This window comes from Erythrolamprus reginae, chromosome 2 (assembly GCF_031021105.1).
Source record: "Erythrolamprus reginae isolate rEryReg1 chromosome 2, rEryReg1.hap1, whole genome shotgun sequence".
In the NCBI taxonomy this organism is placed as follows: domain Eukaryota; kingdom Metazoa; phylum Chordata; class Lepidosauria; order Squamata; family Dipsadidae; genus Erythrolamprus; species Erythrolamprus reginae.
Genome location: NC_091951.1, coordinates 111,326,644 through 111,333,588, shown reverse-complemented (window position 1 = coordinate 111,333,588; position 6,945 = coordinate 111,326,644).

Genomic DNA, 6,945 nt, shown 5'->3' with positions numbered 1-6,945 from the left:
TTGTTATTCTGTAAAACTAGGCTACCCTAGAGATGTTTAAAAGTTTTTAAGCAAGACACCCTGAAATTCGAAGTAATAATAATAATAATAATAATAATAATAATAATAATAATAAATTAGATTTGTATGCTGCCCCTCTCCGAAGACTGTACTGTACTAAGCTGTATCGTGCATTATATAGCTCTCACTTTTGCTTCAGGAAAACGCTGAGCCAAGCCTAAAAAAACCCCGACCGGTTAGTGAATTTGATGTACAATAATTTCTCTCTCCAAAGTTTCCATTTTAAGAGAAATAAAAAGGCGCGCGCGTCTCCCTCCCTGATCCGCGTCCTCTGCCTTCTCCAGAGTAGGGCGCTATAAAAAAACAAACAAACCCGGGAGGCTCCGCCGCATATTGCTCGGGGGAGGGAAGGGGGTTGGGCGCGGACATTATGACGTCGGAAACAGCGATTGGTGGATTTTTGTGGCTTTCCACAAATAGTTGTCTGCGGCGCGTGTTTGGGTTGATGTTTTTGTTATGTTTAGGGTGTGTGTGTGTGTGACAACTTCGCTCTGCTGATTGTATCTGTGAAATAAATTATTTGTACCTGTGACTGTTTCCAGGGTTCCTGGAACTCTGGAAAGATGGATGCCGCTTTGCCTTTAGTAACTGGGAAAGGGGCTGTTTAAAATATTAAAAACCGCATTTTTTTATTTTTATTATTATTATTATTATTACTACTATTATTATTATTAATAATAATAATAATATAACTTTTTAATTTTATTTAACATTTTTATTTTAACTGTTTAAAAATTCTTATCCAATGACCTCCGTGCCAGAGCCCATTGTTACAACATTGCCAAAAAGGCACTACGAGTTGTTAACCTAATCTTGGTTTAGCTAAGAGTTGTTAACCTAATCTAAGGGTAGCTTCTCTGGCAATATTATACTGCTAACCAGAGCATATAAAACATGTGCCAGACCAATCCTCGAATACAGGCTACCCATCTGGAACCTGCACTGCATATCGGACATTAATACAATTGAGAGAGTCCTGAAATATTTCACAAGAAGAGTCTTCCACTCCTCTGCTCGCAACAGCATACCTTATTTCACCAGAATTGCAACTCTGTGCTTAGAAAACCTAGAGCTACATCGCCTTTGATCTGATCTAAATGTAATTCATAAAATCATCTACCACAATATCCTACCAGTCAATGAATACTTCAGCTTCAACCGCAACAACACACGTGCACAAAATAGATCCAAACTCAATGCAACCCGCTTGAAACTTGACTGCAGAAAATATGACTTCAGCAACAGAATGATCAAAGCCTGGAACGCACTACATGACTCTGTGGTTTCTTCCCCAAACCCCCAAACCTTAGACTGTGTACAATCATCCTCACCCCATTCCTAAGAGGTCTGTAAGAGGTGTGCATAAATGCACCATCATGCCTACCATCTCTGTCTTACTGTCCTATTTTCCAAATTTACCTATACCTACTTTGCTTTTGTTTATGTTTATACCATACCTATTATCTTGTACACATTTTGACAAATAAATAAATAAATGACCTTGCAGAGTCCTCTTGTAGATTGAAAATACAGAGAGAACATGTGGACGGGTAACATGCCATACTTTCTGCATAGTAACCACAGTACAGTGATCCCTCGATTATCGCGAGGGTTCAGTTCCAAGACCCCTCGCGATAATCGATATTTCGGGATGTAGTGGTGCGGAAGTAAAAACACCATCTGCGCATGCGCGCCCCTTTTTCCATGGCCGCACATGCACAGATGGTGGAGTTTGCGTGTGGGCGGCGGGGAAGACCCTTCGGCCGCCCAACAGCTGATCTGCTCCGCAGCGCGGCAGCAGCGAGGAGCCGAAGATGGGGTTTCCCTGTTGCCCAGGCAACGGGGAAACCCCATCTTCGGCTCCTCGCTGCTGCCGCGCTGCGGAGCAGATCAGCTGTTGGGCGGCTGAAGGAACCTTCCCTGGGTCTTCCCGCCGCCCAGGCAAAGGGGAAACCCCAAGATCGCTTGCCCGTCACCCGCTCGCCCGGCCGCTCGCTTGCTGCTTGCCCGTCACCCACTCGCCCGGCCGCTTGCCCGGCCGCTCGCTTGCCCGTTCGCCCGCCCGCCCGCCCGGCTGCTTGCTTGCCGCTCGAGAGCAAGAGGGGGAGAGATAGAGAAAGAGAGAGAAGGAAAGAAAGAGATGAGAGAGGGAGGAAGAGAGTGTGAGAGAGGAAGAAGCAAGATAGAGAAAGAGAGAGAGAAAGAAAGATGAGAAAGGAAGGGAGTGACGTCATCGGGTGGAAAAATCGCGATATAGCGATTTGCAATGATCGGGATCGCGAAACTCGGGGGATCACTGTAATAGTAGTACAGTGATCCCCCGCTCATTGCGAGGGTTCCGTTCCAGGACCCTCCGCAACGAGCGGGTTTTCGCGAAGTAGCGCTGCGGAAGTAAAAACACCATCTGCGCATGTGCAGATGGTGTTTTTAACTTCCGCAGCGCTAGCGAGGAGCCGAAGATTGGGGGTGGTGCGGCTGTTTTAAAACGTCTCCGCCAGCATGGGGGGCTTCCTAGCAGCCCCCCAAACCCGGGTGGGGGTTCGGGGGGTGCTGGCAAGCCCCCCATGCCGGTGGCGACGTTTTAAAACAGCTGCGCCGCCCCCAATCTTCGGCTCCTCGCTAGCGGGCAGGCAGGCGGCGGACAAGCCGTTCGCTGGCGCTCGCTCTCGCCGCTTTCGAGCTGAGTCCTGAAGTGAATTCGCTTCAGGACTCAGCTCGAAAGCGGCGAGAGCTAGCGCCAGCGAACGGCTTGTCCGCGCTCTCTCTCGCCGCTTTCGAGCTGAGTCCTGAAGCGAATTCGCTTCAGGACTCAGCTCGAAAGCGGCGGGAGCTAGCGCCAGCGAACGGCTTGTCCGCGCTCGCTCTCGCCGCTTTCGAGCTGAGTCCTGAAGCGAATTCGCTTCAGGACTCAGCTCGAAAGCGGCGGGAGCTAGCGCCAGCGAACGGCTTGTCCGCGCTCGCTCTCGCCGCTTTCGAGCTGAGTCCTGAAGCGAATTTGCTTCAGGACTCAACTCGAAAGCGGCGGGAGCTAGCGCCAGCGAACGGCTTGTCCGCGCTCGCTCTCGCCGCTGTCGAGCTGAGTCCTGAAGCGAATTCGCTTCAGGACTCAGCTCGAAAGCGGCGAGAGCTAGCGCCAGCGAACGGCTTGTCCGCGCTCTCTCTCGCCGCTTTCGAGCTGAGTCCTGAAGCGAATTCGCTTCAGGACTCAGCTCGAAAGCGGCGAGAGCTAGCGCCAGCGAACGGCTCGCTCTCGCCGCTTTCGAGCTGAGTCCTGAAGCGAATTCGCTTCAGGACTCAGCTCGAAAGCGGCGAGAATGAACGGTGTGGGCGGGCGAAGGGCGGGCGGCAGCGAGGAGTTTGCGTGAGCGGTGGGGAAACTCCTTGCTGATGCCCGCTGCTCGCCCTCCCGCCAGCAAGAGGGGGAAGACCCAGGGAAGCCGCCCAGCAGCTGATCTGCCGGGCGCCATCTACGCATGCGTGCCCATAGAAAAAAGGGCACGCATGCGCAGATGGTGTTTTGACTTCCGGGTTGAAAAATCGCAAATTACCCTGTTCGCAATGGTCGGGGACGCAATAACCGGGGGATCACTGTACTTAACTTAAAAGCATTCTTCCAAAGTTATAGAAAATAGGGGGGGGGGGGAGCTATGCATAAGCAGATTTTTTTAAAAATTCAAATATCAAGTTTTTTACAGTAATCTTATTCCAGTTGTATTGAGAAAAATAGAACAAAGCCAATAAATTAAAAGAATTTTGTTTTTCCTGAATGCTCAGATGAAGGTGGATCTGGCTTGTGTGCCAGTGGAATTGCTGATGCAATAATTGATCTTGGAAGGGATGCTGGAAATTCTGCAGCTTTTGATGTTGAGAGACATTACAATTCACACTGAAGCCAGGGAAAGGGTGCAGTTCATACTTCAGTGTCTTCATACATATTGTTTCTGAATTTCCTTATGGAATTGATTATATCTTTTCTTTTTTGTCCTGGAGGAAAGGTATTTATGGAGGCTCCAGAAGTGACACCCTTGCCATGGAAGGACCTTCAACTGGTTAAGACTGGATTGTTGCAATACATTTTCTTCTTTGGGAATAAAAGACAGATGCTCAGAAGGCATATCTGGTATTTCATATGTCAACTATAACAGCAATCAGCCAGGATTCAGGAATCAGTTTCCTTTGTTGAGGAAACTTCACAAAGTCTCTAAAGGCACATACAAGAACTTCCAAGTATTATATCCCATCTTAAAAAAATAGTTGTATTGATTTCATATATATGAAGAGGATGAGACAAGGCATTAACTACTACAGTCAAACAACAAAATACAAATAGCTGGAGGACAGAACCCTGACTGTTTAGTCATATGCTGGTTGTCTCAAAACTAGATTATTTGAATATATTCATTATGGGCCAGTCCTTGAAGTCAGTCCAGTAATTGTAGGTGGCCTTGAATGTGGCAGCACTGCTTCCTGCCTTACAGCCCATTCTACTGTCATCAGGGAAGTATAAATTCTGCATCCTGACTCAAATGCACTGAAGATTAATTTTGCATTTTCTGAAAAGTAACATGTTAAGCAACAAATTATCATTGGAACTGAAGCAAATCCTTTTCTTTTTACAATTTGGGAAAGAGCTAAAACATGGTTACTTATCCTTTGAATATCTCTGGGTTTTAATGTTATGTTTCCAGTATTTTATTTTTGTTGTTTTTAATCATGGGTATTTTTGTAAGCCTTGCAAACATGCCAGTAAAATGCTGAACCTGTTAAGTTTTAAGTTAATACAGTACTGTACTATATAAATAATTTCTTTTAAATGCATTAATATCTAGTTCAGGTAAGCATTCAAGTCCTGGGCATATGTTTAACTCTGGAAAATCATGTTGTGGGATTTCTCTCCTGTCTTGCTTGGATAGTGATCCAGCCCTGGATATGTCCACATCTAGATCCCACAAGACCATACTAGGGCCTTACCAAATTGGCTTTCAACTACATGTGGACAAACATTGGTCCAGACAGAATGAAGTAAGTTCTGAAAATGACCCCACCCTTGTTTGAGATGGTAGCCCAGCATAATGGTAAGCCAAAACAGTACATAAAATTGCCTGTTACAGCCTCTAATCTGTCAAAGATTTCTTCGGCTTTAACTTCAACAATCCTTGGCAAACAACCTATACAAACTCAAGGTAAACCGCTCCAAACTCATAAAATACAACTTCAGCTACAGAGTGGTGAATGCATGGAATGCTCTATCTGACTCTGTTATTACATCCTTACAGCTTCAACTTTATATTGTCTACTGTGGACATCATCCCATTCCTAAGAGGTCCGTAAAGGGGGCATGCATAAGTGTACCAGCATGCCTTCCATCTCTGTCCTACTGTCCTACCACCAGTGTGCTGTTGCCTACCTCACCAGTAGCAACCCATCCCTGTCTCAGTGTACATAAAAGAAAAGATACATTTGTCAAGAATCATGAGGTACAACACTTAATGATTGTCATAGAATACAAATAAGCAAGGGTTTCAATAAGGGTTTCAAAACCACATGACTAAATTTCGGTCATAGAATTCCAAGTAACATAAGCACAGTTTTCTGCCATAGTCCATAAACTGATTGAATGTAAACACAGGCTTGGGATTTATATCATCTCCTTCCCAAATCTGTCTCATCCTTTAAAAAAGTGCCTGGAAATTTAAGCTAATTTACTTTGGGTGGCATATATCACAATATTTATTAGCTCTTCAAATCAAGTACATTCTCCCTCATCAAAACATGACCTGATCCTGATATTGAGGCAAATGCCTAGAAAAGGACAAATCCTGTATATTTTCCCTGGCATGTGCCCTTTCATTTCACAGCGTGTTTAATTAAATAGTAAATCAAATTATTTTATAGATTGTAATGAAACAGTTCAGGTTAATATTTTTGGTTTAATTTCTACAGTACAGTCTTCAGAAGTCCTTTGTAACTATGAGCGGGAAATTATTATCTTCCCATATTCCTCTGGACTTGGTTGAAATTAGTTTTAACAAAATATTTATTCTGTATTTATTAAGCAGCATAAATTTTGCATAATAAAGGTTGGACTGTTGATTTTTTTTTTGCTGGCAACATAAGAAAATGTGAAGGTATGTTGTGCCTTTTACAATTTGGTCTTTCCTGTTAATTGTTTGGAATAATATTGTAACATAAAAATAGATCGACTGGTAAGTTTCATGTTACAGACACGTTACTTTGAATTATATTAAATATTATTATAATAAGACTTTGTATTATGTCATAAAACGTTTTATCCAAATTTCAATTCCAAGGAAGTTATGGGTCCTGAGGTTTGGACACATTCTGTAATTTAGCCTATTTGAGGTACATTGTTTCAAAATATTTTGCACCCCTATGAGGTACTGCTTAACCCAATAAAATGTTACAGACACAAACTTTTTAGTGGTGTATAGATGATAAAACGATGGTAATGTTATCAGAGTTTAAATTTATATATTTCTGATCAGCAGGTGGCAATAGTGGTATTTACATTCTGTCAGGCTTTGAATACTTTGAAAGGTGGTTGTGATAAAGCAATGCAGCTTAATTATAAAGATGCATCACCTGCATTGATATTATTTTTAAAGTATTACTTCCCTGGGAAATAAAGCTGAGAGCAGATATGAAATAATAGAGTGCACTGCCCAGGAAATAATGGACTTTCTTTCACTGGAAATAAAGGAATCTGAATGGCCATTTGTTGAGTTCCTTGTAGTTATGGGATTCCTGCATATGGCAGGAGTTGGGTCCAGATGGATTCCATGGCTTTTTCAACTCTATGACTTTGTGGGCATTAATAGTTACTTATAAAATTGATTTGCCACATCTCATTTTGAAGCTATTTTG